Here is a 22,270-nt window from a genome sequence, read left to right on the forward strand (position 1 = left end):
TTCTCTAGAGTCACAGAACTTATGGGTGGTCTCTATGTAGGAAGGGAATTTGTAGATGACTTACAGTCTGTCTTCCGACTCCCCAACAGCAGTGAGCAGCAGCAGTGAATGGAAGTCTAAGGATCTAGCAGTGTCTCATATTCACAAGGCAGGCAGACTAAGAGTCTTCCTTCTTCCAATGTCCGATTATAGGTCTCCAGCAGGACATGTGTCCCAGATTAAAGGTGTGTACCACCACGCCTGGATCTGGGACTTGCTTTGTCCCTGATGACCTTGAATTCAGAGATCTCCTTGCCTTAGTCTGGGATTCATAACCACTATGCCTCAAGATCTCTATACCAAGATCCAGGTCAGAAACTTGGATCTCCCAACCTCAAGATCAGTATCAAAGGTGAGCCTTCCAATTCTGGATTGTAGTTCATTCCAGATACAGTCAAGCTGACAACCAGGAATAGCCACAATACCTGGTCACTTATAGAAATCACACATGCAGATTTGTGACCGTCATTTAACTCACTCAACCTCTTAGACTTTGCCACTTCTCCACCCTAACTATTTTTAACCCTCAATGTTATGGTTTCAATGAGAATGGCCCTCTGGGGCTCATATTTGAATACTTGGTCTCCTGTTTGGAACTGTTTGAAAAGATGAGGAGGTGTGGCCTTGTTGGGGGAAGTTTGTCATTGGAGGTATACTTTGAGGTTTCAAAAGATTTTCAACATCCCTAGTTTGTCTCTCTGCCTCCCATGGAGTAAATAAGATGTAAGCTCTCAGCTCTTCCTGCCTACATGCCTTTGCGCCACAACCATGGACTCTCACCCTCTGAAATTGTAAGCCAAATTAAATGCTTTCTTTTATAAGTTGTCTTGGTCAGGGTGTTTTGTTAAAATAGTAGAAAAGTAACTAAGACACTTACCTTACGTAGATTCACTTGGCAGTAAGATTTCTATGACTTTGTCCCTTAATTAAACTTTTTAGGCTGAGGATAGGTCTCAGCGTTATACCTGTAGTACCCAGTAGAACAGAATCAGAGTGAATGAGGTGAAGTCTATTACCTCCTAAGAAACATGTACACTAGAGATAGTTTTTAGTACTGTAAAATGAAACTCCTTGCTAGTACTGACTTGCGTGGATCGACTTTCTCCTTTGGAGATTAACAGCTTGTTTTAAGATACTTGAGGTTCAGGACCAAATATAAACTTCCCTTGTTCTACACTTGGTATTTGCTTGTTACCACACACACTTTCTCTTTGCTAATCAAGCTCATGAGGTTTGGTTAGCTCCTCTACACAGTTTAAAAGACCTATTCCCCAGGTGAAGTAGCAGCTAAGATAATTGGCTTTGACATGCCTTCATACTCTGAAACATTTACTTTAATACTGTATCATAGCCAGTATGGTGTAGGTGTAGAATATAGTGTGATTTAGAATGTATACATTTGAAGAAAATATTTAGGGTAAAGATTTTCGTTGAGGATGCTGAATTATTAATCTTTTGAAATCTGAGCTGACACAGGAATTTTCAGTCTGGTGATACCTACATTTTAAGTTGATGTTTGGGGTCTTATGGGGAACATAGCTGCTGCATTTTACCCCATTTGTGGAGGATGGAGCATGTGATACTGATTTTTGAGAGATGTGAATTTCAGCTCTCTGTTATACACATATGAACCTGTTAGCATTCACAATATATTATCATTAGATTGTTTTTCCACTGGTTTGAAGGATGACCTCTACTGTTTACTACTGTTATCATAGGTATGTATTACCAATTGCCAGAGGATGGGGCTCCCAAAGATTTTTACTTAGCCTTGTCCTAAAAAGTTAGCAGACACTGGGTAATAACATATTACTGGCCCAACCTTTTAAATTTTTGACAGATTAAAACCCTTATTAAAGGCCAGATGTTATGGTGTCTGCCTATAGTCCCAATAGAGTTAAAACGGTCGCTGTGAGTTCAAGGCCAATCTGGTCCTCATAGCCAGTTCTAGGACAGCCAGAGCGACATAGAGAGACCCACCACAAACAAACAAACAAACAGCAGCCTCACTCTTGACTATACTAGTTCTTTTCAGTGCCTCCTCTTTCCTTAGGTTTACGAGAATGTCTGTGTTCACTCGCAGGGCTGTTGATTTTCTAAGAAACGAGCTTTAGTATAGATAGCTGCTGAGCTTAAGGCACTGGGCACAAATTTTTCAAACTTAAAATTCTAGGAAATCTACCTGTTTAAGTTCAATTGAGGTATTTTCTTTGAAAGGATAAACGTTTCTCATTCAAGTTTGAAAAAAAAAAATATTGTCCAAATAACTTGAGTCCCAGTAACTGGTTTATCTGTTAGTTGACTTTTTTTTTTTCAAGTTAACAATGATTTTCATTGAAAAAAAAAAAGTCAGACCTACTCCCAGCTCAGTCACGCCGTGCAGTCTGCTAAGGCAGCCATATTACCCAGTAGGAGCAGAAATGCTTTGTGCATTTGACTTTACAAACTGTTAAAGTATGTTTACTTGAGAGAGACATTCTGAAGTGAAACCAAGTTTAAAAAACCAGAAGCCTGTAGTATGAGGCAGTGAAGAAAACCCTGGTGAGGTTCGTCGACACTGCCTTGGTTTGTGGCAACAACACCAGTTTCATCTACCTTGCCTTTCCTGCCATCATTGCAAGAATCAGAGCAGCACAAGGCGATTACATGTTTTAATAAAAGTTGTTTGGGCCGTTTGGATACCCAGATCTTGAGGATCCCCTAGGGATCTTTAGACCCAGTTCTGGGGAGTGCTAATGTAGTGTACTTTAATAAGCGAGCCTTGTGCGTTACATTAACAAAGGCGTTGCTCCTTCCAGCACTGGTGCAGCACATGATAGCCGGCTTGGAGCAATTACATTCCTCTTGGAGCGTTTGAGGTTGCTGTTAAGAGTACTGCATCCTCTTAGACGGGACTTGATCGGTCGTCAGTCAGTCAGTCTTCTCTAAATATTTGTTGTATCTCTCCCGAGGAATGACTTGCCTTTCCATGCACTGTAATTCTCTCCAAAACTCTAGAAGGAGAGGCCTCTGGGGGCTGCAGAAACTAAAGCTCTTGAGCATAGTCTGCTCAGCCTCACTTACGTGCTTTAGTTATTAACCTGGAAAGGGGATAACATTTGAAATGCAAATTTAAAAAAATCCAATAACAATGTTAAATTAAAAAATTTAAAAAATATTTTCTAAAAACAGACTCCTTGTGATGAGATGGTTCTTTTGGTAAAGTGCTTCCGGACCATAAGAGCCTGAGTTCAGATTTCTGTGCCCTGTTTAAAAAAAAAAAGTCAGGCATGATGGCATGTGTCTGTAGTCCCATAAGTGGGGTGACACAGCCAGGTGGATGGATCTCTGAAGCTTGATGGCTAATCAGTCAGCTTTGTGAGTTAGGTGAGCTCCTAGTTTGGTAAAAAGACCCCAACAAAAAGTAAGATTGGTTTTTTTTATTTAAAAAAGAGTCTCCTTTTGAAGAAGCTAGCAGAAGTGTTTATACAAAGTACCCGTGTCCATGGTTGTTTCTGAGTCCCGTGAGCATTCTAGTTTTGCCTTGTCTTTGTACAGCCCAGGGAGAGACCTGACTCGGGCAATGAGGGGGTAAAGAAAGACAAACACATGGTCACAGACAAGCGGGGATTAGGTGGTCTGGGCTCCCTGATAAAAGAACCCCCACCCAGCCTGAGAAGCTCAGCGTGTTTGTTCTGTGTGGTTGAACAGAGGCAGGGTTATTGCATTCAGCTGAACAAGGAGTTGCGTTTTATGGGACAGCTGAATGGGGAAGCAGGTTTAGCTAATCTTGTTAGGTTCACACTGTCTCCATAGAGAAACAGTATTTTGGTTATACGTATGGGGGGAGTAGTGGGCTGTGGTGAACATTTTCTGTCACAATATTAACATCTTTACATGGACCAGAGGAGGACTTTGCCCTCTCTGAACCATATTCTGGTGAGGGTGGGGGTTTGCCATTTTTCTAAGGCAAGGATCTTTTCTAAACCTAAGGATCTAAGGTTATGGTCCTTAACATCACCAGGCCCATGTCAGCAGCACACACCCCTTAGGCTTTCCTCTGCTCCCCACATCTTCCTACATGTTGCTTCTCAGTCATCTCCAAGCCCTGTCTACCTTAGCAACTGTATTAGGCTTTCTTGCTTCGCTGGTGATTAAGTGACAAGGCTTCCACAGGAGGAGGAGGAAAGCGTTGTTTGCCACCTTCTTCCTCTGCTGACTCCTTTCCAGTCACGGCAGTCTCAACACGTGTGAGAAAAGCAAAGTGAGATGGAGATCAGGGTTTGGCGTTGTGTATGGTTCTGAGCTGCCTCCCAGGTTTGTGGTTGGCCCCAATGTCTGCTGTGGATTTGCTGCCAACTTCCTGAGCCCAAGAGCAGAAAGTTTCTGTATTCAGTGGTTGGAAGAGATTGAAAGGAGTGTCTGTGCAGTTCATACTCAAAGATGTGTGCAAATTAGGGGGCTGCTTTACGGGGTGGCCTCCAACTGAGGACAGAGTGAGGAGGAATGAAAAGAACCTAGGATAGAGAGTGATGGAAAGAAATAATATCAGGAATGACAAGTCATTAACATTTAATTATTTACTCCTGTTTTATTTATTGAAAATAGATTATTTTCATGTAGTATATTCTTATGGTTCCCTCCCACATCATCTTCCAGGTCCTCCCCACCCAGTCCACTCCATGTTTTCTTTCTCATTCTTTAGAAAACAGGCAAACAAACAAACAAACACCAAACAAACCAGAATAGAGCAAAACAAACAGAAAAGGAGAACAACAAAAACCGCATGTGGAAAACTCATAAAAGCACAGATTGGAGTGAAAAGCATAATATTATAAGCCAGAGACCAGTAAGGGGGAAAAAGCCTGACAAAGCATTAAAATATCTCCAAAATACCATTTGTTTCACAGTGGCATCTGCTGCTAGCATGGGTGTACAAAACCCGGGAGTGAGGTTTGTGTACATAGTAAGACTCACTAACTTTTCCTTTGTGAGTGACTGTCAGTTGGAGGTAGGTAGTGATGTGGGCTGTGTCCACTTCCACTCTCAGCAGTGGAACCCCATCAGGTTTAGACCTGTGCATGCATGCGGTCACCGTCTCTGAGAGTTCCTATATTCATCAGTCCTGCTGTATGGAAGGCCTTGCTTCCTCGGTGTCTTCCATTCCCACCCTGAGACCTGAGGTGTGGGATTGGATGGAGACATCCCTTCTAGGACTGGGTGTTCCAAGGTCTCTCACTCTGCTGCTGTCTAGCTGTGGGTCTCTACTGCAGGAGGTCATCTCTGATTGTGGCTGAGCAAGGCACTGCTGTGCTTCCCAGTTTTTTTGTTTTTTTTTTTTTTTTTTTTTTTTTTTTCCAGAGCTGGGGACCGAACCCAGGGCCTTGTGCTTGCTAGGCAAGCGCTCTCCCACTGAACTAAATCCCCAACCCCGCTTCCCAGTTTTATAACTGCTTCCAGTTGTCATGTTTTGTAAGTACTCCAACTCCTGTTTTCACTGATTCCTGTTTTTCTTCCTCCTGGTCCCAGCCCCCACCCGTTTCTCCAGAGGAAAAACAGGAACTCTCGCTCTGGAGTTTCTGTGTGAGTGCAGCTCATTGTCTACATTCTTCACATGTCTATAAAGTTTAACTGGAGAAAACCAATATAGTTTTAGAACTGAATTAAGCAGTGTCCTCTATATTTCTAGCAATGCTGGAAGTGCTTAGCTAATAGAGCTGTTTTAGAAAGTGTACATTATACATTCACAAGATTAGTTTTTCTTCTTTTTTTTTTTTTAGAATTAAAAAAAGGTCTGTAGTTTTGTTAGACATTCGTGATACGAGTTGCATCAGTGAGAAGCTTAACAGCCCAGTGTTTGCAGTGAAACTGTGAATACTCAGTAGTGTGGAAGATGCCTGCATTCTGTTCAGCTGTGACACCCATGCATTTTTGTAATTTGTTAATGTAGCCTCCTCTTCATCATCTGTATTGTCGCGATCATACTGACAGTGTTTTCATTGTGCGTCTCTTAACATTCAGGATGTTGTTCCTCAGAAGCCTCCATCTATCATTTCTGGCCCATTTTAATTTTCCTAGTTAAAGAAGAAGATTGATTTGTTTTTATGTGTACGCGTCTTTTGCCTTCTTGTGTATCTTTGCTGCATGTGTATGTGTGTTGCTGGAGGAGGGTGGAAGAGGACAGTGGATCCTCTGGAACTGGAATTAGCTGGGACTTAAACTTGGGTCTTCTGGAGATCAACCTGTTCTGTTTACCACTGAGCTATATCTTCAGCCCCAATTTTTCCTATTTTTTAATCATCGATGTACATTTGTTAATGTACCCAAATGTTCTAATACAGATGAATTTCACTTATGCTTTCTGAATTAGTGTTTACTGGGTATGATTTCTGTTTAATAAGTAACTTACTTTTTTTTTTTTATTAAGGTCAAAAGGCATTAACACATTTTGACTTTTAATTGTATGTCATACTTATTCTTTTTTTAAAAAAACATTTATTTTTGTTATATTATGTGTGGGTGTGGGTGTCTGTGTGTCTGTCTGGTGTGGGTGCTTGCATGTGGGTATATATACATGAGCGCTGGTTCCCATGGAGGCCAGAGACATTGGGTTCCCCAGAGATGGAGTTAGAAATAGTTTTGAGCCATCCAATAGGGGTGCTATTGGCTAAATAACATTTGAGTCTTTTGTAAAAATAGCAAGCTGAGTCATCTCTCCAGCCCCACGTTTACCTATTCCTAAAACACTTTGATACCTACCTTTTGATACCTACCTGGTTATTTCCAGTTTTGTAAAACAGTTGCGAAGAACTTAGAAACTTGTCATTCCCAGGGGGAATGGCAGGGGATGGGAGTTATGGTTTCCTGTTGCTTCCAGTTGATGAAGTTGTTTCTTTGTTTAGATGCTTGTCTACCCAAGTTCTTAGGGGTAACCCTAGCAGCTTTACAAACTGAGTCATCATGGGGAAAAACTGTTTTCATTATGTAAGTCATTTCTTTGAGGTTTTGAAACTAAGTCATTGACAGAATTTAATTTAAAACATTTCTGTTTCTACAGTTGTCTTTCACCTTTTAGTTTTAATTTTACTTTATGCATATGGGTGTTTTGCCTGCATGTATGTTTGTGCACAATCTGTGTGCAGTGCTGGAGAAGGCCAGAAAAGAGCTTCAGATCCTCTGGTACTGTGGGCTGCCAGGTGGGTGCTGGGGATTAAACCCAGGTCCTCTGGAAGAACAGCCACCTCTGAGCCACCTCTCCAGTGCCTGTGTCTCATTTTTAAAGCCTTCCTAAGAGCAGTCGTGTCTTTGTTTTCATCTAAGGAGACCAGGTATAGTTAGTGTTGCTCAGGTATAGGACAGCCTCTACCCTTTCACCTGGCAGGGTTATGTTGGGAGTTCAGCAAGTCACTCCACCCTTAAATTTCTCAGTACACACCTCTGTATGGATTCCTTTTTCAAAAGAATACACAACCACAAACCACTGTGATAAGTAGAAAAATAACATAAAATCCCCAAATGTTTTCATAGTTTGTGGGAGCTGTTACTGCTCAAATTCCAGTGGTTTCTTTAATTTTAATGTTCTCTTTTTAAATACATTTTGTTTTGTGTATTTTGATACAACTCTGTCCCAAGTAAGTATGGTTTGTATTACATAGCATCACTGGGGAGATGCAGTTCATTATGTCATTCTTACTGCTCTGGTGACATGATCTTTCTACAGACTGATCTTTCTACAGATCTTTCTACTGCCATTTGTATGGCAAAAATGTGTGAGAGTAGAAAATCATTTCTAGGGTAAGTCTAAGGCGCTGGGGTCACATCTGAGACACTGCTGGGGGATAAGCTATTCACTGAATATTGGGTTATTTTTCATTTGTCAGAGTAAAGTTAATAGTTATGTTTGGACATGACCAAAAGCTGAGAAGCAGAGAGCAGTACATAGAGTATGAAGAAGGAGTGCTTCAAATGAGGAGGGGCATTGTTTATAACTCATATGTTACTTCAGTTCACAATATTAGTTTATTAATACTTGGAATATAAAAGATATTTATCAAAAGAAGAGAGACCAATTTCTCTAAGTTTAAGTTTAGCATAAATTTCTTTCATCATTTAATACTCCATTATACAAAATCACTCAATAAGCACTTTAAGGTTCTGAAATGAAACCACGGTCTTGTATTTCCCTTACCATCTAGTAGAGGTAGATGGCCTGGAGAATGTTGATGGTGAGCCAGCATATACTGAAAGACTGCTGTGTTTGAGGAGAATTGCATAGCTGAAGTCTGTCCTGATGGGCGTTTAAAAGCACTCTGTGTGTCAGACACTCACTAACTGTTCCAACAGATGCACGCTGGTTTGCTTACCCCATCCTTCCTTCTGAAGAGCCTTCCTTAAGAACATTTTAGGGATGAAAGTATGGTTGTCTCTCTTCATAGAGGAAAAAACCCTTCTCCACCCAGGGTTGTTTACAGCTCAGTTTCTTACATGTGGCTGTAGAATTTAATGCCTGTGGTGATGTAATAGATTTTTCCCTACTGTATAATTTGTTGCATACCATAATTTGGCCATTTATTCAGATGAATACCTATACTGTTAAACAAAGGAAAAACATAGTTTAGAGCAGTTTTTATCACTTTCTCTGCTGTGTCTTGGTTAACACTGATGTTTCTTGTATGCACAAATAGATAGGCTCCTGTGACTTGGGACTGGCATAAAGGATGCCTGTGCCCATCCATGAATGTGCCTAGAGTAGCTTATACATTGTTTCGCCCTGAGAGCTATTTCTTCTGCTGGCTAGTTTTCTCACAGGAAGGGATAGACAGAGTACCAGACTACTAACTCTTAACTCTGTGATAGCCTGTCAATCTAACCTGAGAAGATTTAGTGGGAAAAAGTGATTATTCCATTAACCAGTAGTTAGGACACTCTGAGGATACTTCCAGAGTTCTGCAGCTGGATTAAGCGACAGTCTGTATATAGTAGGTTCAAATAGCACTGGATTTCTAAACTAGTCTCTTTATTGACTTCTTTTGGTTCCTTTTCCCCAGTCTTCTCCCAGTGTTTCCTGACAGTCACCTCCCTTTCAGACTGTGTCTTTCATCTGGCTTATGGGGGGTCAATTCGAGACCGTACCTCTTTATTCAGAAAAGAGAAGTGATACTTTTAGGGTAATAGTCTTAGAGCGTGTCTGTCTGTCTGTCTGTCTGTCTGGACTGGTAGTCTCTCTCCCTCCCTTTCTTCCTCCCCTCTTCCCCGTTCTACCTCCTCTCTCCTCCCCCCTTTTTCTTTTCTCCTGTGTATTGTGTGTGTTGGGGGGTTGGGGGGTGAACAGACCGAGAGAGTCACTTCTCTCCTCGTGAGTCCTTGGGTGGAGCTTAATCACAGGTGGCAAGTGCCTTTCTGGCTAAGCTATCTCAGCAGTACCGCTTTGATGGTTTGTTTGGTTTGTCGAGACAAGGTCTCACTGCCTTGGTACTTAATATGCAGACCAGGCTGGCCTCAAATCCATAGGGATCTAGCCGCCTCTGCCTCCCAAATGTGTGTGGGCCACCACATCCAACTTCTTTGATTTTTAGCTTAGAGATCTATACTAATATTCTACATATCGTCAGCAACTTCATCCTCACACACACACCCCCTTCTTTCTTTTTTTCCCCAGCACCCACCCAAACTTAAGTTTAATTTGTCAGATTTAACAGGATCAGAGCAGATTGCTTGTGCTATCTCAGCTCAAAGAGCTTTTTTCCCCACACCCTTTTCTTTTCTTTTATTTTCTTTATCTACATTTCAAATGTTATCCCTTTTCCTGGTTTCCCAAACGGAAACTCCCTATCCCATCCTCCCTCCCCCTGCTTCTATGGGGATGCTCCACCACCCACTCCCTCCCTCCTGCTTCCCCACCTGGGACACCGAACCTTCACAGGACCAAGGGCCTCTCCTCCCATTGATGTTGAACAAGGTCATTCTCTGGTCAAGTCCCTGGGAGCTCTGGGGGATCTGGTTGGTTGATACTGCTGTTCTTCCCATGGGGTTACAAACCCCTTCAGCTCCTTCAGCCCTTTCTCTAACTCCTCCATTGACGACCCGGTTCTCAGTCCAATGGTTGGCTCTGAGCATCCTCCTCTGTATTTCTCAGGAGACAGCTATATCAAGCTCCTATCAACATGCACTTCTTGGCATCAGCAACAGTGTCTGGGTTTGGTGACTGTATATGGGATGGATCCCCAGGTGGGGCAGTCTCTGCTGTACACTAGATCTCCCATGCTCGTCATGGATTGGCAGGATTAATATAACAAAAATGGCCACCTTGCTGAAAGCAATCTATAGATTCAATGCAATCCCCATCAAAATTCCAACTCAGTTCTTCATAGACTTAGAAAGAGCAATTTGCAAATTCATTTGGAATAACAAAAAACTCAGAATACCGGAAATGATTCTCAATAATAAAAGAATTTCTGGGGGAATCACCATCCCTAACCTCCAGCTGAATTACAGAGCAATAGTGATAAAAACTGTATGGTATTGGTACAGAGACAGACAGGTAAATCAGTGGAATAAAATTAAAGACCCAGAAATGAACCCACACACCTATGGTCACTTGATCTTTGACAAAGGAGCTAAAAGCATACAATGGAAAAAAGATAGCATTTTCAGCAAATGGTGCTGGTTCAGCTGTCAGCATGTAAAAGAATGCAAATAAGTCCATTCTTATCTTCTTGTACAAAGCTCAAGTGGATCAAGGACTTCCACATAAAACGAAATACACTGAAACCAATAGAAGAGAAAGTGGGGAAGAGCCTTGAACACATGGGCACAGGGGAACATTTCCTGAACAGAACACCAATGGCTTATGCTTTAAGATCAACAATAGACAAATGGGACCTCAAAATTGCAAGACTTCTGTAAGGCAAAAGACACTGTTAATGGGACAAAATGACAACCAACAGATTGGGGAAAGGTCTTTACCAATCCTATTCTGATAGAAAGCTAATATTTAATATATACAAAGAACTATAGAAATTAGACTCCAGAGAATCAAATAGCCCTATTAAAAATGGGGTACAGAACTAAACAGAATTCTCAACTGAGAATCAAAACAACCCTGAGATTCCACCTCACACCAGTCAGAATGGCTAAGATCAAAAACTCAGGTGACAGCAGATGCTTGTGAGGATGTGGAAAAAGAGGAACACTCCTCCATTGTTGGTGGGACTGCAAGCTGGTACAACCACTCTGGAAATCAGTCTGGAGGTTCCTCAGAAAATTGCACTACCCGAGTACCCAGCTCTACCATTCCTGGGCATATACCCAAATGATGCTTCAACATATAACAAGGACACATGCTCCACTATGTTCATAGCAGCCTTATTTATAATAGCCAGAAGCTGGAAAGAACCCAGATGTCCTTCAACAGAGGAATGGATACAAAAAAATGTTATCAATTTACACAATAGAGTACTACTCAGCTATTAAAAACAATGACTTTATGAAATTCATAGGCAAATCGATGGAACTAGAAAATATCCTGAGTGAGGTAACCCAATCACAAAAGAACACACATGGTATGTACTCACTGATAAGTGGATATTAGCCCAAAAGCTCGAAATACCCAAGATACAATTCAGAGACCTCATGAAGCTCAAGAAGAAGGAAGACCAAAGTATGGATGCTTCAGTCCTTCTTATAAGGGAGAAACAAAATACTGGCAGAAAGAAATATGCATCTCGGGGTTGGGGATTTGGCTCAGTGGAAGAGCGCTTGCCTAGCATCCGTAAGGCCCTGGGTTCGGTCCCCAGCTCCGAAAAAAAGAAAAAAGAAGAAAAAAAAAAAAAAAGAAATATGCATCTCCTTTCTAATATACATTACTTTTAACATTTTCAAGCATGGATATAGGTGTTGTTTAGAAATAGTACAGTATTAAAAAATACCAAGCTTCAGAAATATTGTGTGTTAAGGCAGACCAGAGAATTGTACTAGCAACATACATTTTCCTTTCCTTTTTAAATAAATATGATAGGCGTTAGCTCATTGAGACATGTAGGTTGGTAAATTTATCATTTAATTTGGGGCTCCAATTATTTTTTTTTTATCTAACTTAACAACTTTTAAGTCTGACATGACTTAGGAACAAGTGGAAGTATTTGCGGAAAATGAATGTCAGTTGAATCAGTGATGCAAGTAATTTATTTGAATTATTTTTCATGAGTTTTTTATTCTTGAAATCATTTCTACCCAGTTACATTTTTTTCTGTTAATGAGATGCTTTGTACATGGAATAGTTCCTCCTTGCAAAGGCCTTTTTGAGTGGATTATACTCTAGTAGATTCTGTAGCTTGGAAGTTGTTATTTCAGAAAGCTGGAGAGAATATAGAGAATCTAAGTACATAAACACCTGGGAGTTGGTATTCTAGAACTCATCCAAGATGGCGTCCAAGTGACTAGTTTTGAGATTAGACTGACAGCTCATGGAAGAAGACTAAAGGGCTGTGGCTATCTGAATACTAAGTATTTTGAAGAAGCATGGTCTCTGCTTCCAATGGATTGAATGTAGAGGATGAATAGGAAGGGAAGGAGTTCAGTGGAAGCAAAAGAAGAAAAAACAAAACAAAACAAGAAAAACCCCTCTAAAACAACAGAATTATATTGGCTGAGTGAGAAAGGTTTCCAGGAGCTTCTAGCATCTCCGTCCTTCACCCCAGCAAGTAAAGCCTCTTGCACACTGAAGTGACATTTGTAAGGGACAGAAAGGGTGTGAGGAACTTGGAACATGCCAGATGGTGCATAGAGTATAAAGTGTAGGGCTAGAAGTCTACACAGTGAGTCCAGCTGGGGTGACTTTGTTACAACAGACCAACCCAGTATTAATTTTTGAAGTTAACTGTCATACAGCTATGGATATCATCCCGTACAATAGAGTCCATCTTGTTTCTTCTGAAGATTGAGGAATGTTTCTGATATTTGTGAGCAAAGCGTACAAAAATAAAACATTGTCTTTGTTCATTCTGATATTCTGGTGTACAGGATTATATCTTGGCTTTTCTTCAGGCTGTGCACAGTACCTCACTTATAATAGCTCTGGAATATCTGTGACTCTAAATTTGCTTTAAATACCTTTGTAAAAGTGTTTACATTTATAATAATTATTCATACTCGTTAGTGGAAGTAATAGCTTTAAGTATTTGTAATTCAGCTTAGGTCTTTAACAGTTGTGCTGATTACTAGCCATCATTGAAGTTAATTTGCCTTGGTATGTTGATACGTTGTCTGATCGACTACTGTTTAGTGTTACTTGGCTGTAGTGACATTTTCTAAGTAGTAAGAATCACGTTCTATCAGCTTTAAATCAAATCAGGTCATATGTAAGTGGTAAAACTTTCATTTTAAAGAAGTCTGCTTTGTTTTCGTGGTTACTGTAGTGCTATGTACACCATTCAACCAACTAGATTTATTTGAAAATCATTGGGTATGTTATCTTTGTAGAAACACAGGTAATTTTGTAAAACTGATTTCATAATACTATTAATATTCTGTAAGCTTGCTACATAGGGTTTTTCTTTTTCCATTCAAAATTAAAATAGTACAGAGAATATTTATAAGCCCTCCACATTCAGTCATAACTCAGCCTTCACATACTAATAATAAATGGCTAGTTAATGATTTATTTCTTTCATATCTGCTTTGTCTGGATTATGTGAAAGCAAATCCAGGTACTATCACCTTGTAATTCCTTTAGTCCAGGGTCCTTCTCCATTGGGGGTTCTCTTCTGAGCCATTCCAAAGTTAATGTAATATATAGGGATATAGTAATATATGGGGATAATTTGCTTTAGAGGGAAAGCTTCCTGGTGTTGAATTTCTCTTTTTCGTAACCCAATCACAGTGATAAGTGAGTTTGACAGTACTTAGTGGTCTTATAAAGAAAGAGGTATATTTGTATTATGCTATTTTTATATTGTAGTTTTATTGATAATATGAATATTATATTCATATTTCAGAGTACAATTTGTTAGTTTTAGTATATTTATAGTGCCATACACCTGTCACAACATTCCATTTTTGGACCATTTTAATATAATTAGCAGTTATCCATTGATCCTACCAGCATTGATCTCTACTGCTGCTATCTGTACATAGTTCTCTATTCAGAGACCTTCATATAGATAGAATCATAAGGTATTTAATATTCTGTGATTGGCATTTGTATTAGTTATTCTTCTGTTGCGGTGATTAAAATACTAAGTTAAGGCAGAGTTTTATTTTGGCCTGCAGTTCCAGAGGGATAGTCTTTCACCAGCTCTCCCACACGGGTGCTTCTTGACAAAACATGCTTTTTTTTGAAGAAGGCTTTTGGGATTTCTCTTTGATACTTTACAGGGTATATTTTGTGATTAGGTTATTCCTTTAAGCTGCCTAGGATCTATTGAACTTTGTGCCTAGTGATTGCTTTTAGTGTTTTCCTTTAATCATAGGACATTTTCAGAAACCCCTTTAAGTGTTGTCTGTCTATCCTTTTCTTCCTCCCCCTGAAATCCTGACTGAACAACTGTTCTAAGCATATGCTCAACTGTTTGATTATATCCTTATCTTCTGCATCTCTATTCTGGTTTTTGTTTGTTTGTTTTGTTTTCTTGCTTTCCCCTTTGTGCTGCATACTGTGCAAAATTAATTTTTCCATGTTCTAGCTCACTGATGATTTTTTTTAACTTGTGTCTAGTCAGATATTAAACACATCCAGGGATGTTTAGAATCTATCTGCTGTGTCTTTTGCATTTCTACATGTCCTAGCTGATCCCTCTCAGCACAGCTGTTTACTTCCTAGTTAGTATTGGAGGATTCCAGTCTCTGATAGCAAAGTTCTTTCCTCCAGACAGGCTCTTGGGGTCATTATCAGTTCTCATCACCATTCTAGCCGTTTATTGCTGGGGAAGAAAACACCCCAAAATGGAGCTTAAAATAATGATGCAGCATTTCCACAGGTGTGTGGGAGTGCATCAGTCAGGCTGGGCAGCTTTTTCACAGCTGCTGTCAGTGAGAGGTTCACACATCTGCACCCAACTGTGAGTTGGCTGTGGCACTGCTTCTGACTTGCCGGACTGATTGCTTCAGTGTTGCAGGGGTACCTTGGTTCTCCTTCGTGCACTGCAGTACTCTCTGTGTGGTGTCTAGCCCAACATCATATTTAGCATCATAGGTGGGTAGGGTTCTTCAAGTGCAGTTGATTAGCCCCTTCTAGTCACAGGGCCAGTCTAACTCAAGAAGGAAACAATCCCCACACCCACTTCTTCCTTTCTGTTTCCCCCTTTTGTATGTGGCTACAGATTATTCAAAACTCTGGGGGGATTTGGTGGCTAATTCTTACTGTCTTAGTGCCCCGTGAGTTTGTGGAGTTGAACATAGCAGTTGCACTTTGAATTGCTAGGCATCCTCCTGGAAAGCTGTTCCTAAATTGCATCATGAGAATGTTGATCTAGTCCAGTACAGCTGTGGAGCACGTAAGTGTTTATTATATATTATCTTCAATGCTTTTCTGAAGTTTAAAACTAAAATAGGGGGAAATGCTCTATCAGGATTCATTAAGTTATTTTGTTTAATAAATAATTATTTTCTAAATTCATACCAAATTGATTTTTTCTTTTTATTCCATGCTCTGTAAGAAGGAAGGAATCAGGCAAGATGAGATTCATTGAGCAGGGATTTCTTAGGAAATGGATAGACTCCACTTTTACATTTGGGGTGTGTGTGTGTGTGTGTGTGTGTGTGTGTGTGTGTGTGTGTGTGTGTGTCCCCGTGTGTCCCCGTGTGTCCCCTCAAGGACAGCATGCAAGATTCTTTTACCATGTGGGTTCCAGGTATCAAACTTGGTCTTCATGCTTCGTGGTTATACCTTTAACTGCTGGGCCATCTTACCAACCTAACTTCACTTCTTGAGACCAGCCATATGCATGCACAGAGACGAAAGGGGTTCTTATCTGAGTGTGTGTGTGTGGGGGGAGGAGTGCATTTGTAGTTAGAGGTGTGTAAATACTTGTGTAGTGGTGTGTGCATGCATGTTTATGTGTGTGTGTTCTTGTGTACATGTAGAGACCAGAGGTCAACACTGGGTATCTTCCTTATATCTGTCCTCAGTTTTTGAAGACAAGGCCTGTCACTGAACAGGAGCTAGCCAGTTCAAAAAGGGTGGGTGTCCTTGCCTTGCCATCCCTGGCTTTACAGATGCATGCTGCTAGTTGTGGCTTTTTATATGAGTCCTAGAGATTTGGACTTGGGATCTAATGCTTGCTATTCCTACTGAACTGTCTCTCCAGCCCCGGGAGGGATTATTATTGTTGACTGTTATCTTCAGAGACTGCCTACTGTAGCTTACATTATTTCGAGAAGAACCATAAAATTGTCACTTGATATCCAGTCTGGACCACTTTAGTCTATACATTAGAATTGTTCCTTCTTTGTGTCTGTGTTAGATAAATAGTTACACACACAGACACAGACACACACACCTATATCTCTTTTGCACTGCAAACAGAATTATAGCTGGTCGTAAATGTTTATTTTCCAAGCTGTTTGTGTACTGTAGATACTTTGTTGAAAATCTGACTGGTTTACTGAACCATCCTGATGTTAAAATCCAGTTTTTAATATGTATATTTTTGTTAATTATGAGCTATGATCTAATTTAGTCTGTATTATTTAGGACATGAAAAAGGATTGTTTTTATTTTCTTAAGTTTTGTTTGTTTCAAAATGGATTGTGTTACTACTTCTACATGTTTGTTATACTTGGAAGCTGTCATATAAATTGCCTTAAACTATTGCATTAATTTTTATGTTAGTATTTTCTTTTGGTAATTTGAAGAAGTCATGATTTGTTTCTGCGTAATTCAGAGAGAATGGATGAATAAATGAATGAGTGAAGAAATAAATCGCCAGACCTCTTATCCTTGTCACGGTAAACCCCACTAAACCCCAACGTGAGAGTCATATACTAATGGCATCACCTCTCTCCTTCCCTCCTCACTGGCTACCCTGATAAGGGAAGAGTTACTCATCTCAAATAGTGGCAACTTGAAATTTATTGATATATTGACAGTAGCTTAGTTTCTTTTCCTATCAGGGTGGCAAAATACTTTTAACAAGAAATCAATTTAAAGGAGGAAGGGTTTATTTTAGGTCATATTTCACTGTACATACTTTGTCATGGTGTGGAAGATAAGACACCAAAAGCTTGAAGCAACTGGTAGCATCGAATCTACAATCAGGAAGCAGAGAGGGATAAATGTATGGTGATGTTCCATTACCTTCTCCATTTGCACAGTACAGGATCTTGGCCAGGAAATGGTGCCACCCACAGTGGGCAGTTCTACCCACCTCTATATAATAAAAATAATTCTCTTCAGGTAGAGCCAGAGGCCCAGCTCCCAAATTATCTTAGATTCTGTCAAGTTGACAACACTATCAGACAATAGAGCAGAGTGAAAAAATTTTGTTAAGGAAAAAAAAAAACCCTTTAAACATACATGGCCATTATTTTTTGCAGTGCTCTTAAAATCAATTTTAGGTGGACTGCTTTACCTCTAATTGTATTGCTGATAGTGTTGCAAAAATGGAGTAGGGGTAAGAAACAGCTTTCTACTTTTTAAAGGGAAAGAGAATGTAGGTAGGGAGAGTATATTGTAGTGGAGAGTGGGCTCTGAAGCTGACTTCAGAGCTCTTGTTACTTGCTGTGCTCTGCAGTGCCTTGCTCCTTGCTAAGCTTTAGTTTCTCTATTTGTAAACTGAAGGTAGAATTAGCAAGCACAATGGAATTTTCTTCTGCTTTAAAAATAAAAAAGGTCTTGTTTTCACCAGACAATGGTAGTGCGGTCCTTTAATCCCAGCACTGGAGGCACAGGCAGGTGAATCTTTGAGGTGAAGCCCGGTCTACAGCGCAAGTTCTAGGACGTCCAGGGCTACACTGAGAAACTTGAAAAACCAACCAAACCAAAAAAAAAAAAAAAAAACCTTTTGTTTTCATATTTATTACCCTATATCCTTACGTTATTTCCTACATATGTAATAGTAGCCCATGGTGATGTGGGCTAGAATTTTGGACAGGCAAGAGTCTTATGCTGTGAAGACAATTTTAAATAAGTGTCTGTTGTAGATGTTTTAAAAACATGAGTCTAAAAAATGAATTTCTTTGGAATGTATCAAATTGTACCAAAATGTAGTAGTGGTCTACCTTTATTGTAAGCTAAGGTCTCGTGTGTGTCCTTTTGTCAACCTTTCTTCTCTGTGACTTTATAAGAGACTGATATGAACTAGGCTAAGTCTTGCGTTCTCCAGAATGACAGCATTGTCCAGTCTTCATTGTGACTTGCTGATTTAAGAAAATCAAGGTAGTTAAGAAGCAAAGGAGCCTGGGTACAAAGCCACACCTCACCTCTCATTTGCCTTTGTTCGTGTCTTCCATTTCTTAATTTCTCTAATTTCAAGATGCTTTTTGTTCTAGTGGTCTCTATAGATATTTATCTTTTGGACAGTTTTAAAATAATAGTAGTTTTATTTTATAGATGATTGTGTATATTTAGGAGTAACTTAAAAAGAGAACTCAGTAATACACTCTTGTCAGACAGATACCTGTACTCAGTATGCATATGTTTAGTAAGAGGTATTGTAGATGTAATAAAAAAGACAGAGAGAGAGAGAACGAGAGAATGAGAGAACTCAGTAACCTACAGGGCTCACTGTGTTAACTGTTTTATGCCCTAAACATATTCCAGCCATCACCCCTACCCTCTCCCCCTTTTCACCACCCTGGCTCTCTCTCTTTGCCCTCCTCTCCTTTGCCTTCATTTTGAAAAACACCACCTGGCTGCAGGCGAGTCAGATTCCATCCTTTCATGGGAGCTGGCCCAGATGGCTGCTACAGCAAGCTCTGCTGCTCACTGGGGACACTTACAACTAGTAACCTTTATAACTCTTGGAACTCAAGTGACAGACAGTTATGAGCAGCCATGTGGGTTTTGAGAATTGAACCTAAATCCTCTACAAGAGCAAGTGCTCTTAGCCACTTAACCTTCTCTTCACACTCTTAAGGGTGTGTGTGTGTGCGTGTGCGTGTGCGTGTGCGTGTGCGCGCACGCGCTTGTGCCCATGCCCCTGGAGATCAGAAGAGAGCATCAGTCCCTGGAGCTGGAGTTACAGGGGAGATTATAAGGATCTGACATGGCACTGGGAGTTGAAGTCTGGTCTACGCAAGAGTAGCATGCACTCTTTACTGCCGAACCTCTCTCCAGCACAGCTATTCATATCTCTGCCTTTTTTTTTTTTTTGCCTTCTGTAGTTGGGGCCCCAATAGGAAATGGATTTCTCGCCCTCATATTTCTTGCAGCATACTTATCAAGACAAGCTGAATTCAGTTATGGTTAACTGAGACTTCTTACATTAAATTAAACTAAAGCCTGTCCTGATCTAATGAACAGTGGTCCTAACCTTCCTCCAGTGTTGTCTTGACATTTGCAAACTTCATGTTCTTGGTCAGGTTTCTCACTGAGTTCTTCAGGTCTAGTGAGAAGACAGCATTACAGAGTGACTAAGAGCTTGGTACGAGCTTGGTACTTGAAGGTTGCTTGTCAGCTATGGAGTGGACAGTTGTCCGTCTCTGTGGGTCTCAGTTCTGTAAAGTATGAGTGCTGGCACTCCCCATCTACTTCCGATTGACAGCATCTCAAGGCATCAGTGACTTAGATACATTCCCCCTCTCTGTTGGAAGTGCTAAGGTGACAAGTCCTGACTACTCTGGCTCTGCGGTCATCAGCTATGCTCTGCTGTTGCTAGCTTGTAGTTTCTGTTCATAGTTATCTAGCATGAGTGCTGTAACTAACCATCATGTCTGCATCTTGTTAGCAATAGATGCAAAAGGAAGGAGGCAAAGGACCCAGCCAGGCTTTCTGCTCTTTAAGAGCATATTATAAGTTACATATGCCATTGGTAAAAGCACAAGAATCTACCACCAACCCTAGAACACCAGGAAATAATACATTTAACTTGGTGCATCCTCCCACCTTTCCTCCCCCTCCCCCCAACATCAGTTGAGTTCCTAGCAAAGGAAGAGAAGGTTGTTCTGAGAAGTGGTGAGCAGTGTCTTCCCTAGGAGCTCAGGACATTGTCATGTTGGTGCTTTGAGTACAGTGCTTATGTGGAAAATGGAGAAGGAAATCTTGCAGTAGGATAAAGTTGCAGCATGTTTAAAACACTTAAAAACCCCTCATGCATGGTGGTTGATTCTGTTGGGAGTTTTAATTTTTGACATTAGTATGCACATTTTAGAAGAATATTAAAACATTTGTCAGTTTTCAAGGAAATAAAAAGTTAGCTATAAATGATTATATTTTGTCTTAACATTTAAAGAAAAGTTGGTGTTTGTTATCTTGCTTTTATAATCAAGCTATAATGACATGTTGCAAAAGGGTATATGAAAAATTTGATTCGCGTGTATTTACAAGATTCCATCTCATTTGAATTTAAATTATTTTATTATATTTTAACTAAAAGGCAAGATCACAAACTTTGTAACATTAGTAAGCTAAATATTTTCCTGAAATTGTTTCGTCTGCAAAATAGCTCTTTAACCTCTTTCTTTTTTGCTAATTTAACATGTTGCTTACTTGCCCCCCCCCCCCCCTCGTGCTTGGTTTGGGAAGAGGGTAAAATAAAAGGTAATGCTTAAACATTTGCTGCCGTGCCTCAGCACTGCCGTGCATTTAATGTGCCTTCTCTTAGGGAATCGTATCCCCAGCACCTCCTACTTTTCTGACTTGTTCTGATTAATTCATAGGCTTTTCCCAGAAGATCGTCCTTTACAATGTAAAAGTACTGTCAGGTACCACGTACTATCAGGAAACTTAAAACAACCAGACTTGGCCTTTGTGCAGGAGAGAACAGGGTGGTGATGGTTCTCTTGTTGGAATAGCAAATCCTCAAAACACACACACACACACACACACACAGAGAGAGAGAGAGAGAGAGAGAGAGAGAGAGAGAGAGAGAGAGAATATCCCAGCATATATTCTCACACACATTAAAGGTAATTGCTTAGATTTTTAAAATTGCATCCTGTAGTTAAAGCAGCCTTGGAGTGATACCAAATAATTAGTTGGTTTTGGTGGTATCGTGATGATGCTTTCCAGAGTGAGTGCTGGGAGTGGCTTTATTTAATACATAGGTAGCCTTTGAGTTCATTAAATATCTCATTGTCCACTGCTGTCTTAGTTACAGTTTTACTGCTGTGAACAGACACCATGACCAAGGCAAGTCTTAAAAGGACAACATTTAATTGGGGCTGGCTTACATGTTCAGAGGTTCAGTCCATTATCATCAAGGCAAGAGCATGGCGGCATCCAGGCAGGCATAGTGCAGGCAGAGCTGAGGGTTTTACATCTTCATCTGAAGGCTGCTAGTGGAAGACTGACTGACTTCCAGGCAGCTAGGGTGAGGGTCTTAAGCCCTCGACCACAGTGACACACCTACTCCAACAAGGCCACACCTCCTAATAATGTCACTCCCTGGGCCAATCATATACAAACCATAACATTATAACAACTGCCAAAGTTGTATATAGCCCAGTTTGCTATTTCAACATTAATTGTTAGTGACATTTTATTTCTCATATGCATACTAATGCTTTTGCTCTTCAAGAGATATGCTGGAATTCCCCCCCTCTTTTTTTTCTCCCTTTTCATACTCAGAAAGTGTGTTGTACCAACACTCAGACCATCTTATACTTAGATTGCAGAATTTTCACTGAGACTAAATGGGAAAAGGAAATACAACTGCTGGCCAGAATGATATTTTAATGTGTCTTTGTAGTTTTCAAGCTAACTGAATTTTATATACTAATCTCGGTGTGGTGTTTTCTGGCTGATTTGTAACACACAGACACACACATGTGTGTGTGTGTGTCATGAGTTCCTAATGGTTGTGGTATTTTTTTGTTTGTTTTGTTGTTTGGTAAGCTGGCCCTACTAACTTAACTATTTTTAAAGCTATTTTACAACATGTTAACTGTAATTAATAACGTACTCTTTAAAGTGTTTTCATAATAAAAAGATAGGTGAAGTAATACCATAAATAGTTCTGTTATCCCTTCCACAGTGCTCACATGCTTAAAACATCATGTCATGTGCCATATTTTTTTAAAAGATTTATTTTACTTATGAGTACATTATAGCTGTCTTCAGACACACCAGAAGAGGGCATCGGATCCCACTATAGAT

The 22,270-nt window shown here is 40.2% G+C and overlaps 1 protein-coding gene and 1 non-coding gene across 2 annotated transcripts in view; both read left to right on the forward strand.

Moving 5' to 3' along the window:
• Positions 1-22,270, forward strand: part of Gtf2f2 (general transcription factor IIF subunit 2) — a 121,968-nt gene that overhangs the window by 25,104 nt on the left and 74,594 nt on the right. The window lies entirely within an intron of this gene.
• LOC116914104 lies at positions 18,869-18,999 on the forward strand. Its single transcript, XR_004389671.1, has one exon. It is a non-coding gene; the product is annotated as a small nucleolar RNA SNORA5 (small nucleolar RNA).

This window comes from Rattus rattus, chromosome 12, assembly GCF_011064425.1.
Source record: "Rattus rattus isolate New Zealand chromosome 12, Rrattus_CSIRO_v1, whole genome shotgun sequence".
Classification (NCBI taxonomy): Eukaryota; Metazoa; Chordata; class Mammalia; order Rodentia; family Muridae; genus Rattus; species Rattus rattus.